Source organism: Equus asinus, chromosome 7 (genome assembly GCF_041296235.1).
Source record: "Equus asinus isolate D_3611 breed Donkey chromosome 7, EquAss-T2T_v2, whole genome shotgun sequence".
In the NCBI taxonomy this organism is placed as follows: domain Eukaryota; kingdom Metazoa; phylum Chordata; class Mammalia; order Perissodactyla; family Equidae; genus Equus; species Equus asinus.
The window spans coordinates 71444345-71459593 of NC_091796.1; the positions used below are offsets into that span (position 1 = coordinate 71444345).

General features: G+C 44.1%; 1 protein-coding gene across 1 annotated transcript in view; it reads left to right on the forward strand.

Annotated features, from left to right (window-relative positions):
* Positions 1-15249, forward strand: part of PRKCH (protein kinase C eta) — a 212454-nt gene that overhangs the window by 46818 nt on the left and 150387 nt on the right. The window lies entirely within an intron of this gene.

The window sequence follows — 15249 nt, forward strand, 5'->3', positions numbered from 1 at the left end:
CATCCTGATGTCTCCAACGCTGGTACACTACTGCGTGGATCAGTCGAGCCTTTCTCCCGTGCTTGGCTGCAGACTTCCACTCCAATAGTGAAAAACTGCTTCCCACTATCCGCCATCCATTTACTTACATGTATAGTGGTTTCAAATGGTTAACCGGTACCACCCACCCCTCAGCTTTCCCAGCTAGAGTTCAGTGCTTATGTGAAGTTCCTTTTGCCTTTAGTCTTAGAGTCTCCACTCATTTCCAGAGGTACTTAGGTCAGCACCTTTTCCCTCACTCCCTTCTGAGAGGTTATTTCCCTTACATTTTGCACTCAGCATTCCATCCTGGTATCTCTTGACTCCCTACATGCTTTTTATTTTTTTTAATTGCATTCATTCAGGTTCACTGCTGTAAAGTTCTGTGGGTTTTGACAATGCTTAGTGTCCTGCATCTACCTTTACAGCATCATATGGAATAGTTTTACTGCCCTAAACAATCCCTTGTGCTAATGAAGTCATTTTTAAGAGCTTGAAAGTGCTGCAGGTGGAAGAAATAGGGATAAATAATAGAAAACAGTTTCTTATAGGAAAAGGCAAGGAAAAGAGGCCTTGCCGTTTGCTGCTTTAGGAGAAGGCAAGGTCTGGGGCCCTGAGGGTGTGTTCAGGTTAGAGTGATGAGACATGACTAAGGAAATAGTGTGGGGTGGGTTTTTCATTTTAGCAAAAAGCCTCCAAAGAATTCTAGTTCATGTACCTCTGATTTAGATTGGGGAGGGGATGGGAGGGGACAGGTGTCCTGTCTCTGGCCTCTCCACTTACTTCCCAAGCCCTCCAATGGCCTCAGCTCACCATTTGGTTTAACATCCTGCCAAGAGTCCTGGCAACCAGTTGCATCTGAAAGCAGTTCTGGTTTTCATTCCAACTGATGTTCGGAAACTGTTCCGCTGTCAGGCTGTCACCTGGCTGAAGCCCGGGTTGGGTTGCACCTGTGGTTGTGAAGCTAGTTCCCAAGAGCAGGCAAAAGTTGATTGAGGAAGAAGTGAGAGAATGGGACAGGTAAACTTTCAGAAACCTTGTGTGACAAATATTAATTAATCAGATTTACCAAAAAGCCATAAATATATTAGGATTCTATCCATAGAGCGGTCTGAATGGTACTCCAGGCCTTACAGTCCAAATCTAGTTCAATCCACCCCCAATTTATTAAGTCATTTACCTCCGGGTGACTGTGCAATAAGTGGGGACAATGGCGCTATACTTGCCTTACTCAGAAGGGGCTTGTGAAGATCAATGGAAAACGACGTGTGAAACTGCTCGGGCACCCAAGGCAGACATGGTGCCCTTCTGCACGCTCTTCTTTCCCTTTCGCTGCCTCTTCTTCCTCCCATTCTCTAAACGTAGCTTTGGTTCTTGACTCTGCTCTTTGGATTGTACCCTCTGTGCTTGGGGTCAGCTGTCTTGTGGTTCAGTTGTCTTTATTGTATGGATAACTTCTGCAACTCTGTCTAGCCCTTTGTTTTGAGTTTCAGGCCCGTCTGTCTTTTTGACAAACATTTCTACCTGAATGTCTCCCTAAAAAATCCATATGGTTAAAAATTAGAGTCATTCTAAACCAACTGATTGCCAGATTCTTTTACTTCTTCTGAGATAAGTCTTACAGGCTTCCAGATACTAGAGCCCTTTTCGGCTTTTCATCATCCACCCCTCAGCCGCCAAGTCATACTGAGCTCCTTTTGTGATGTTTTCCTCCTGTCTGCTCTGCCGCCTACCTGTACCTTTGGAGTAGACTCTAAACTGTGCCCGCTACCGCCGCTCCAGTCCACCCACCTCTAGCTTGTCTTCAGACCTGTATTTTACTATTGTGAGTCTAATTTTCTTAACTTAAATTTAAACTCAGCTTGGCATCCGAAGCCCAGCTTGCATTTCTAACTTCACCTTGCAACTCAATTAAACTGCATACAGTTTAGCTGGACTGCTTTCGTCTGCAGCATGTGGCTTCTCTCCTTTTTTGGAGCTGCTTCCTCCGTGTCCCATGATACCACACTTGGGTGAGTCTTCCCACCTCTCGGATTGCGTGTCTGTTCTTCTTTCTTCCACCTCCTAAATGAATTTGCTTTCTCATTTCTCCCTTTCCTGTTCTCTTTCTTGAAAAATTTCAGGCTCTTAGTGATCACCTTTTGGGAAAGATTCCTAAATAAGAACCCCAGCCCTATCTTCATTCCACAGGTTTCCTTTATTTCTAACTTCTTGCCAGATGTTTCTACTTGGGTACCTTTGTGTCAAATTTGAACTGATTTCCTTTCTTCTAAACATGTTCCTTCCCTTTGAGTTCCCTGGTTGATTAATGGCAACAGAGGTTGGCGGACTTTTTCTGTAAAGGGCCAGACAGTAGATATTTTTGGCTTTGTGGGCCATAAGGTCTCAGGCACAACTACTCATCTCTGCCTTTGTAGCACATAAGCAGCCATAGATAAAATGTAAATCATATGGGTGTGGCTGTGTTTCAAAAAAACTTTACTTCAATAAAACAGGCAGTGGGCTGAAATTGGCCTATGGGCCATAGCCTGCTGACCCCTGATCTAGGTCACTCAGGCCCAAAATTCAATACTTGTTTGACTGTTCTACTGCTTTTGTTTGCTCTGTTCATATGATTTTTAATTTCCGCTGGTTCCACCCTTATGAAAACTTTCACATTTCTAGACCATAGCTCTCTCCCATTCAGTGGTCTAGTAGACAAAGTGCCCCTTTTACATGTTACTCTCCATCAAATTTACATGATCAGAGCCTTCCGATGACTCTCCTTGGTCTGCATAAGAAGGCTAAAATTCTCTAGGGCAGCTCTGTCTACGGTTTTGCTTCCAACCTTCTCTCTTACTCCCCTGGACACTCCTCCATCCACACTGGTTGAGTTCGTGTTCTGATATTGGTTCTATCTCTGCTCACCATGTGCTCCTGACTCGCAATGCCTTTGGGCCTCAACGCAGGTCTCATTCTCAGGTGAAGCTCTGCCCCCGCCCAGGGATTGCTCCTTTTCTTGATCTTAGTAATGCTTTTGATGTTGTCTTTACCCGTTCAGTTGAGACTGCATTGGGCTGTGTTTTATATCTTTGTGTATTTTATACCTCTCCATCTGAACTTTAGGAAGCTGTTAAGGATGGCCCAGTAGACACTCAGTCAACGTGGGGAATGGTCACACATTCAGTGCTTTGTCTTACCTCCAGATCTGCTCCTCCCTTTGGAGTCCCTGTCTCAGTTAATGGCACCATGGATGGTCATCAGCCCTGGATACTCTACGTGACTGCTCCATCCCACCTCCGATTACAAAGTCCAGCTACTGCTCCCTCCTCTGCCTTTCCCCTGTCTACCTCCTCCTCCTCCATCCTTTCTGCTGCTGGCTTAGCTCAGGTCACCTCATCCTTCACTGTGGCCACTGAAACAGCCTTCTAACGTGTATCGCCACTGCCAGCATCTCTCCCCTTGTAAGCTCAACACTCTGTCTATAGGGATCTGTCGTGTAGTTTTGATCCTGTAACTTTGTGGATTGAAACCCCTTAGTGGCTCCCCATTGCCTTGCGATAAGGGCTGGGTAGCCTCCCAGCGTGCCATGAGGCCATTACTGATCTGATACCCTGTCCTCTCCAGCCTCGTTTCTGACCTGTCTCATTTACACGGCCTAGGTTCAACCATAAGTAACCCCTCGTGGGTCCTCTGTGCATTTGCACGTACTTCGTCTCTGTTTGCATGCCTCCCCTTCCCTGGTCCAGCTGGGACCTGCTACCTGAATTTCTAGGTGGGGCACAAATGTCCCTTCTTCTGCAGAGCTCTCATCTCTCCTGCCTCTGGAAGACCTAAAGGAGGAAAGATGTTGTCGTAGGATGACCTTTGGGAGAGAGACTTGGGCTTGATGTATTGTCTGATGTTCCTTCAGGTTCACAGAGTCTTCTAAAGTTTTCCTAGAGCCTGAGCAATGAGCAATAAAGTCTATGAAACATCTTGAATGCTTAAGTGTGCTAAAATGTAGTTTTGACTTATTCCTTGCTTTGGTTTTGCTATAGCTTTTGCTTTCTTCTATCATTACTATAGGTGATGAGAGTCAGCAGTGTAGGATAATTCTGGACTTGTTTATTTATATATATAAAAATATATATTTATAGATATGTTTATATATATTTATTTAAATATACATAAAAGTAATATAGTATTCTTTTAACCTGACATCTTCAGTGTAAAATGTTAGGATAGGGGAAGAGTGGGAGGGAATTATTTGATTGCAAATATTTAATATACCCCTGTTTACTCTAAAAAAGTAACTTGCACCTGTGGCAAAACTTACTAGACTCTCCGTCTCCTAAGATTTCTCCTTTCTTGTGGGAGCTTCCCCTCAGAGAACGAGGCTCACTGTGGAGCTGACTGCGCTCCCCAGGCAGCCCATAGCGGCTGTGAGGCAGCTGAGGAGAAGGGTGACCTTGGACTACATGCTCACCTCCAGCCTCAGTCAAACGGCCGCCCGTCCCTTTTGTTTAATACCTCATCCTGGCAAGGGCAGACTATGTTCTCTTTCTGGAAGGGTCTATGGAGCAGAAAAGAGAAGGCTCGAGATCATGTAGAAAGTGCCCTTTTAAAGTGTTCTTTAATGTGAGGGATATGCAGTATGGAGAGAGAACGCAAGTGTGGTTCCTCTCTCACTTCAGGGTCTGCTCCAGCATGAGGTCCTTGGAGACACCTTATTGAAGGAGAAGGAAAATGCCTTCTTACTTCTGGAGGGCGCTGTTTCGAAAGGCCTCTGCTGGTTTCCAGGGCAGGCGTTGGGCTTCTTCAGAATAACTCAGTTTCTGGTTCATCAGTAGCACCAGCAGCTCTGGACCAAATGATGGGCTGGGCAGATGCCTTCAGAGGCTCTGTCCTCGTTCACAAAGGTGTCAGGCAGGCCTTCCAGCACAGAATTAAACTTCTTAGGAGGCAAAGGAAGAGGAACTGGAGTGGAGCATTTTGAAGAGCCCAAGGCATCTTTCATTTAATTTACATTTTGAATCCCTTGGATATTAGAGTCAAAGACTGAGAGACATACACACAGCACTTCTTACATACAGTAGACCATTTCTATCTATCCTTGGCCCTCTCCTTGGCAGAGAAAAAATATTTTAGTCCTCAGACATATCTGGTCTTGACTATTTATTCTTGATTTTTCATTATCGGCAGAGAAACTTTGAAAAATTAATTTTAATGCAAAAGAGATTTAGTTTTGCCAGAAGATATACTTTTCACACTGGAACATAGAGGTAATGGGCTCTGAGTGGAAGTAATTCTAAATTTAAATTTACAGTGATTTTCTGGGTATATTTAGCAGGGCATGGGGAAGAGTTCTCATGGAGCTTAAGTATGCATTTTAGAGATAGGCTCTTTAGTGGCCTTCAAATGTCTTTACTTGCTCTGTGGAGCTCAGAAATTGTTTCTGACTTGGAATCATAGAATATTAGGTATGAAAAGAACTTAAAAGCTAGTCCACCCTTGTGTTCCAGGTGCAGAAGGCAGATGACCTATCACGAGAGCTGTTGTCCCAGGCCGGAGCTCTTTGCCCACCGCCCCCTCTGACCACACAGAGGGTCCAGACTTAGCAAGATGAGGATTTAGCCACTAAATAAAGGATAGTATTTTCCTTCACTTAGACTTCAGTCAGATTTGACAAGGCTCGCTTTACTGTGCAGTTTTTGCCATCATCTTTTTCTGACAGTTTTTAATCTGTGGGACGTCTTAGTGTGCTTTTAACACACCAAATCGTCTGATTGTTACAGAGATGAAAATAGAAAATCAGCAGGGATGTGGGATTTGCCTCTTTCACCTCCTTCTCCTTTAAACTCCTTCCCGTGGCGAGGGGACGTGTGGTGTGTCTGCAGCACATGACACTGACTGGGTCCTCCAGGCAGCTGACTAATGGGGCCTGAGCCGCCTGCTGCATTTGCCCGGCCCCAGCATAGACTTGCCACACTTAGCAGCTCCAGCTTTGTGCCAGCTTTGGGAGCCATCAGGTGATGCTGTCAGGCTGGTGCCACTCCCACTGGCCTTGGCATGAGGAGGCGAGGCTGGATCACTGAGGGCTACCCTTTGGCAGGGAGTATCCTCAGGTCCTGATGGCACAAGTCTTGGCCAAGTTCCCAGGGGAGACGAGTGATGTGATGGCCTAAGTGCCAGAAGCCCAGGCAGGCTGGCTTCGCTGGGAGCAGAAGGCTGAAGGCAAATCTGCAGCACCCGCAGGCAGATGCTGTCACAGCAGCCTAGGGGGAGGCTGGTGTGGAACCGGTGTGGGATCTTCCCTGGATCTGGATCTTGGCTCGGCCTTCACTGCTGGGTGACCTCCATGAATTCCCTAACCTTACTGAGCTCCCATTTTCCCGTCTGTATGATGATGGTGGTGATACTTAACTTACAAGTGGCGAAGGTGAGAAATAATGTAGGTTAGGCACCTTGCAGGGCTCCTGCATATCCATAAGCCCAAAACATAGTAGCTACTATTTCTATTATTGAAGAACACAGCCACAGGTCTCCTCATTGGTTATTGGTACAATTCTGTAAGACTTTTTTTTTTTTCTTTAGGAATTTGAACTCGTATTTTCAAGCCTGACAGTTTCAGCTGGAAGAGAATTTTGAAATGCTTTATCATGTTTTAGATTCTCTTGTTACTTATGCCTAGAGTAAGACTTAGAAAAGTTATAGAAACGAGCCACCATGCCAAGAATCTGAGTATCCCAGATGTCTGATGTCTGGCTCAAGGCCCATGGAGTCTAGGTGAACCCTCTAACTTTGCCCAAATAAAGGATCATTTTTTTCTTTTAATATGCTAGATCCCTTCGCTTATCCCAGACGGAGATGAATATTAAATAGCCAGAAGTTTCCTGTCTGTGATCAATTCTAATGCCTTTTGTGAAGGGAAATGATTATAAATTATTACCAGTTAATTAAATGAGTGTTTCCGTTGAGTCCTGTGTGCAGGCTTTTATCTAAGCCTGTTTAGAATCATGGAACATTAGAGCTAGAAAGGTTTTTAGACAACCCTCTCATTTCATGGACAAGGAGACTGAGCCGGGGATGCAAGTGACTTGCCCAGCTTCTGCAAGGTGATGCCAAGGGAAAGCAAATGTTGGCTGAGGGAGTGTGTGTGGGAGGGAGGGGTGCTGGGGCTCTGCTGGGCACAGCAAGGGAACAGAGGAGGATCCCTAAGCAGGGGCCTGGGTAGTCCAGTTGCTACTGGTACGCCTTGGAGTCGTCTTGGAGCACTTTTATATTTTATGATGTTTTGTCACATAGTATTTATTACAGCATAAAATACCATCATTCCTGATTCCTCAAAAAATTAAAAATAGAACTACCATACGACCCAGCTATCCCACTACTGGGTATCTACCCAAAGAGCTTGAAGTCAGCAATTCCAAAAGTCTTACGCACTCCAATGTTTATTGCAGCATTGTTTACAATAGCCAAGACATGGAAGCAACCTAAGTGCCCATCAACAGATGAGTGGATACAGAAGATGTGGTACATATATACAATGGAATACTACTCAGCCGTAAGACAGAACAAAATTGTCCCATTTGCAACAATGTGGATAGACCTTGAGGGAATTATGTTAAGTGAAATAAGCCAGTTAGAGACGGACAATCTCTGTATGACTCCACTCATATGAGGAATTTAAAAACGTAGACAAGAGAACAGATTTGTGGCTACCAGGGGAAAGGGGGGTAGGGGGTGGGCATAAGGGGAGAAGTGGTGCACCTACAACACGAATGACAAACAATAATGTACTACTGAAATTTCACAAGATTGTAACCTATCATTAACTCAATAAAAAAAATACCATCATTCCTATTTTATAGGTGATGAAATTGAGATGGTCAAATGACCTTCCAGTTCAGCTCATTAGACCAAATCAATGGATATTTGTTGAGTGTTTACTTGGTTCAAGGAACTCTGCTAGGCCTTTGGAGTATAAAAGTGTCAAATCCCGCTAGAATGGAGCTTACAGACTTAGTGTAAGCGATGAGATATAAGTATGTGAAATTTTACCTAATTGCTCAAGGGCATAGACATGTGTTAAGATAATAACTGAGACAGGAATTTTGAGACTGCAGGATCAATGTGCATGTCAAGATCTTCCTGGCAAAATTTCCTTCCTTCAGCTCCTGTACCTGCATCATCTTTGCCAGGTGCATTCGTTACCCATCCTGCCTGTTGCCCTAGGGAGCTGCTGTGGGAAATCCTGAGCACCTGGCAATGATCCCGACCCCAGGACTAATTCAGTAAAGGTTTGAATAAATAGAAAGGTGAAGTGAAGAGAGAAAGGCTTTCCAAGCAGAGACAACAGCATGAGCAAAGGTGTGGCCGTGCCATAGAAAGGAGACAGGCCCGACTAGGAGAGCGAGTTTAAAGAATGGAAGCTTGAAAAGAAGTTTGGATAAGTTAGTATCCCAAGGTGACCTGGAAAGCCACGTGAAGCAGAGTGAGTTTTGTTCTGAAGGCATTGGGAAGCCACTGGAAGCTTTGATGGGGAAAAGTTGACAGCAGCACTTGGAGAGGGTATTTGGGCAATGAGGTGTAGATACTTCTTTTGTTTGTTTGTTTTTATATCACAAAAGTTTTAAATTTCAATGTAGTCCAATCTGTCAATTATTTTTTGTTGCTTGTACTTTTTTCTTTTTTTTTTTTTTTTGAGAAAGATTAGCCCTGAGCTAACTGCTGCTGCCCATCCTCCTCTTTTTGCTGAGGAAGGCTGGCCCTGAGCTAACATCCGTGCCTATCTTCCTCTACTTTATATGTGGGACACCTACCACAGCATGGCGTGCCAAGTGGTGCCATGTCCTCACCTGGGATCCCAACCGGCAAACCCTGGGACGCTGAAGTGGAACATGCGAACTTAACCGCTGCGCCCCTGGGCTAGCCCCGCTTGTACTTTTGATGTCATATCTAAGAAACCATTGCCTAAAGTCAGGAAAGTCAGGAAAATTTACTCCTATGTTTTCTTCCAAGAGCTTCATAGTTTTAGTTCTTACATTTAGGTCTATGATCCATTTTGTGTTCATGGTTATCTGTGGTATGAGGTAGGGGCCCGCCTTCATTCTTTGCACATAGATATCCTGTGGTCCTAGCACCGGTGTTAGAGTCTTCTTTCCCCATTTAACTGTTTGATACTCTCATGCCCCTTTTTATTCCCTCTGCACCACCCGTCCTGTTTCTCTAAACCCTATTCCAGCCAACCACTGATATGTTTTCTGCCACTATAGAAACTATATGTTTATAGTCATATAAAACTATGTTTTCTTGCCTTTTCTAGACAGAATGTACTCTTTTTTGTTTGGTTTCTTTCATTTAGTATACTTCCATGTTGTTGCATACATCACTAGTTTATTCTTTTTCTTCTTGAGGACTATTCCATTGTATGGGTATACCACTTTTTGAAAATAGCTCCTGTGAGCATTTGCATATATATCTTTGCCTGAACATACACTGTCTTTATTCTTGGCTAAATACCTAGGAGTGGAATAGCTGGATCAAATGAGAGATGTATGCATAACTTTTTAAGAGAATGTCAAACTGTTTCCAAAGTGATGGGAGCCTTTTACAGCCCTGTCAATGGTGTGTGAGAATTCCGCTTGCTTGATGTTCTTACAAACACTTAGTATAGTCAGACTTTTGAATGTTAGCCATCCTAATAGCTGTGTATTGTTATTGCACTGTGGTTTTAATTTGCATTAATCCAATGACTAATGATGTTGAACTTGTTTTTATGTACTTATTTGCCATCTGTCTATCTTCTTTGGTGAAATGAAGTGATGGAACCCACTTTTTGAAAGTTGGTTTGTTTTGTTTTCTTATTAATGAATCTTGTAAGTTCTTCATTCTGGATACAAGTACTTTATGAGATAGATGATTCACAAATATTTTATCCTAATCTGTGTCTCGTTTTCTCATTCTTTTAATGGTATCTTTCAAAGAGCAGAAATTTTCATTTTGGTGAAGTTCAATTTATCATTTTGTTCTTTCATGGATTGTGCTTTTGTTTTCATTTCTAAGAAATATTTGCCTAACCCAAGGTCCCAAAGATTTTCTCTTAAGTATTTTTCTTGAAGTGTTAGTGTTTTCGGTTTTGCCCTGAGGTCTATGATCCGTTTTGAGTTGATTTCTGTGTGAGTTACGTGTATGAGTTGAAGTTCACTCTTTTGCATATGGATGCCCAGTGGTTACGGCACCAGTTGTTGACACTGAGTTTTTGTTGATTTAACTATTTGTGCATAAGAATGTCATTTTTTTAAAGGCCATTGCTTTCTGGGTTTAGACAAGGGCCCGGGTGTTGCCGTCCTCACCAATAGAAGGGGCCTGTAGGAAAGAGGAGTTAGTGTCTTCGTTTCTGCCTGAATGATTGTTACAGGAAGAATGCTGAGTGTGTCCATTTCCATGTTGGGCCTCCCTAGTGCCCTGGCCTCAGCCCTGTTCCCTTGGATGTTCTGTCAGTGCTTTCGATGATGACGTAGCTAACCCAGGCCCTGAATGGGAAGGCTGTAAAGCTGAGAAGGAGAGTGAATGAACTGACTGGATTTGGAATCCAGCGAGCCTTGGGGCCTGGAACAACAAGTTGAAATTCTAGAGAAAAAATATGAAGCTCTTAGGATTTGGGGCCTAACCACTGAACAGAATGTAGGAAGCAGAGCCTTAAAGCACATAGAAAAGATGCAAAGATTTTAGTTGATGACAAACTCAAGCTTGGTCACAGGGGCTTCTCAAAGTCCTTGTGTAGTCTTTGCTGCATCAGTAAAGGGCTGTCACTGTTGAGCTCAAGGTTGGTGATAACCTTGCTTTCCCCTGTTAAGGTCAGGTTATACCTGCAAGCTGATGTTCGCTCTTTAATGGGAGTATGGAGAAATTGGGGCATATCTGAAGGAAACTGGTCACAATGATAAAGGAGGAGAAAAACATGTGCTATAGAAAGCAGCTTGGGCTATCCATGTTTGTTAATTTATTTACTCATTCACCATATCATTTCAGTCCTTTTATGTGCAAGGAAGGTTCCTAAAGGACAGGGCATAATAACTACAACATGATGTGGGTTCCAGCAATGGTTTCCATGATGGTGTAGAGTTGCCCAACTGTCTAAAAGAGGTCTGGGACGGTCTTCCTGTAAAGGTGAATTTTGAGTTGAGTCTTGATGGACAAATAGGAGTTTGACACATACAAAAGAGAGGAAAGGATTTTCCAGCCAGAAAGATTGCATGCCCAAATCACTAGGCAGTAAGCTTCAGATAGGGAATGCATGTTTTTCACAATTTTGACTACGTTCTCCAGTATGCTGCCTGACCCATAACACATTTTATTGATCTCTCAGATTAAGTGAAATAGCATGCCTCCCTGGAGAGTCTACAAGTAATTAAAAGAGGCTGAGATGCAGGTTGTTTGTATTTAGGATGGTGGGGACACAGCATGCAGGGCTATGTGCCAGCTGACTTTGGACCTTATCATGGAGGGGAGAGGATAGACTGAAGGAGTTTAAGTTAGGAAGTCACATGGTCAGATTTTCATTTTTGAAACATGTCACTGGCAGCAGCTGGGCGGGGGAGTGGGGCAGCCAGTCTGGAGACAGAAACCAGCTAGAAGGCCATTGCAAGAGGCCAGGTGAGGGATGGTGGTAGAAGTGGAAAGGAAGGGGCAGGTTTAGGAGAGGCTCAGAAAGTGGCCTTTGTAGGATCTGGTAGAGTTATGTGTATGTGGTAAGGAGCCTGGCTGCTGGGTAGATGGTAGAGTCAGAGGTGTCAGTTAAGGGGTACAAGATGAGAAGTTGAACTCTGGACATGTTGATGTGTTGAACTAAAGGAAATTGTCTCAGTGGGACACTGAGATGGAGACTTTCAGAAAGGTGCATATATAGGTTTGGGAGTGAGCTCCGTGCTCGAGACTTATGAAATGAATCTGACTACACCCCCTTGGAGGTTCTGATATGTCTGGTTCTTTCTCCTCCTCCTACCCCAAAGAATCTCAGATAGTTTTGAAATCATGAGTCTGAATCTTCCGGTGGAAGGAAAAGAGGACTTAGGAGCGGCAAGATTTAAAGGCAATCAGAGAGAGAGAATGCTGGAAAGGAGTCTGAGAAAGAAAGTTAGAGAAGAGCAAGAGGAGGACCAAGGAAGAAAGGTGCCTTGGAAGGAAGGAGTAAAGAGATTCATGAAGAAGCATGTTGTTAAGAGGATGAGATGCTGCAGAGAGATCAACTGAGACGAAGACGGATGCAGCTTTGGATTTGACACCATGGGACATGCTGAGCTTGCAGGAGCTGTTTTGATGCTGCAGGGAGGCAGATTGTAGGGGATGGCATGGATGTTAGAAGGTGTAGAGGGGTGGTGATAATTGTCTTTAAATATTTGACTTATTCTCTTTGGCTGCCAATTTGGATAAGTCTTTTGGGTGCAAGTGATAGAAAAGCCTGCTCAAACTGGCTAAAGCAAAAGGAATTTATGGACTCACTTCCCTGAAAATCCAGAAGAATCAAGCAAAGCTTGATCCATGGGTTTAAATGATATCAAGACGTGGTCTCTGTGTCTCTCAGGTCTCCTTTCTCTGCTGGCTTCATTCTCCAGCCCAATGTGGTGACAAAGAGGGTGCTGGGCACTCCCAAATTTATGTCCTTCCAGACTGAAGTTCAACAGAAGTGAGATCTTGTCTCTTCCTTGTAGGGGATTCCTAATTGGACCCACTTGGATTTTGTGCCCAAACCTGAACCGGTTACTGAGGGTAGGGAATAGTACTTACTCAGATGGCCAGATGTAGGACTATGTGTCAGCTCCGTACCAGTCGTTGTGGCTGGAAAATTCAGTGCTCTGATTGGCCAGGCCTGGGTCACATGTCCACTCTGGAACTAGGGGTAGAATCCCAGCTGAACCATTTGCACTGCATGTGAGGGAGGGATAGTTCTCAAATAAAGCTGAAGTGCTGTTCTCAGAAGCTGGAATGGATGTTCTACCTAGAGAGAAAATATCCACTGCAGCTGTAGGGGCAGAACTAGGGTCAATGAATGGAAACTATTGGCTGCTGCAGTTCTCCTCTTAGAGAAAGATATTGTCTGGGTACCGGGGTGAAAGAAGCCAGCTGTGAAGGTAGGCTGTTGGCTGTCAACTGGAGGTATGTAAGTGACCACTGTGAACAGATGACAGCAGCCCATCAGCACTGTGTAGATGGAACAGATAACCTCTATGGCCAGGTTTTCCAAACTGTCTCTCTGTGACACAGTAAGGAATACATTTTTACACTAAAACACGGTATACCCTTATAAATGCATAGAAAAAACAGAAATTTCATGACATAGTACTTCTCCTTACTGCTTGGTGCGTTTATATTTTCTGTTCCATTTTATTCTACTTAAAATCCCTGTTGTGTGCAACATTGTTTTCATGTCCCACTAATGAACCTCGACCTGCACTTTGTGCAGCCCTGTTCTAAGGTCAGAGGTCTTGCATGGACTAGGCTTGAAGACGGCGTTTGAGTCTGGCTTGTCCACTGCAACAGTGGCATTGGTCAAAGCTGCAGCAGCAAACCTGTTCTACTTGTATGGGCTCCTGATTCTCAGTGGTGGAATCTCCTGCCATCTGTCATAGCAACTTCTGACTCGTCGGGGTAGAGTAGCCTTCTTTGCAGGCCCGTGGGGCAGTGTCGGAGGGAGTTTACAGGCTGGCCATGGGCTGGAAGATCACAGAGGCGGTCCCGGCCGCCTGTCTGTCTGGAGGCTGGAAGCAGCTCCTTCTGTGCCTGCAGCAGCTTATGTTGTGATGTCGAATGTGTGCGCATGTGTGTGCTGTCTGCCAGGCCTTTATAGTGAAGAGGAGGGAGTGGCTTTTAAAAATAACATATTTTTGACTTGAAACAAGTCAAGGCAGAGAGTAGAGACAATTAGAGACTGACATCCTGTTTAGTCATCTCTCCAGAGAACTCTATTTTCAGAACTGTTCTATAAAGGTGCACACGTGGTTTTAAGATAGTTAAGGGGATATGGTTAAGTTAGCAGTAGTCATGATGCAAGTAGCTTATTCAAACGCTGGGGTGATCTCCAGTGTGGTAACCACACTGATGGCAGATTTTATGAGGAGAAAGGGAAGGTTTATAAGAATAGGCTACTCTACAGGTAAAGCTTTCTGAGTCAGTACAAAACAGGCGTCTTTTGTTTTGAAAAGTATATAACCGAGGTGTGGTGTTACAAAATATGTGTTGGTGAGCTAGGGTAAGGTCAGTGCGTTTTCTTTTTCAGTCTTTGTCACCCATAGGTACAATAAAAACAGTGAATAGTACTGCTAAGTCTCTTTGAGATCATCTGATGGAAGCCATGGCAGAAATGCTGACTAATGATGTCACGGACTTTCAGATGACAACAGTGACCCTAGGGATGGTTAAGGGCCTTGCCCAGAGTCCAGAGCCAGCTGTGGCAGTCAGGCTAGAGTCCATGTCCTGGTCTAGTTTGGGGCCCTGTCCACCATACCATGTGATTAGCAGCTTTTTAAAATTTAATATTCTACAAATGACCATCCGTATCTATACTCAGCTTCTTTGGACTTCTCTCTCTCTTAGATGAAAGGCCAAAGGCGGAAATGGGACCAAACTGGACAATATTTTATTTACAATTATAAATTCATGTATTTGGGTCCAAAAGAACCTCACGATTCAAGGCTTAGAGATGTTCATGGGTAGTTCAAGGTTAGCACCAGCACGAAGAGGACAGAGCCTGCCTACCTGGGCTGGTGTGATTACAGCAGATGTGGAGGGCATGCCCCAGGATGCTGCCTGAAGGTCTTTGGGACAGTGGAGTGTGTGCAGAGGATGGGACCTAGTGAGAAGGCTTCAAGCTCCCTTATTTGCAGAATGTACATCTTGGTATCTCAGCTCATAGAGAAGAACTTTAAGGAATCTTGATTCTCCTGTACACTGTGAGGGGGGTGAATGGAAAGCTCCTGAACTGCCTGCCCTAGTGCTTCCTGAAGAGCACCCACACGTAGGGGGAGATGCTGTGGACAGAGAAAGCACTGCCCTTCATACGTTTTACTCCCTAAAAACTAAAGGTCTGCAGTTGACCATGCCACATTTGTTCATTACCTTGTATGTTGCCATTATTTCTCTATGTCATATACTTACCATGTGGTTTAGTAAAATGCTGCTCTTATAAATGGTGTGCATAAGATAGGGATGTCTCCAAAACAATGACCAAGTCATAATGTGCTTCTCCACATCATGAAGAGCCAAAGTAGA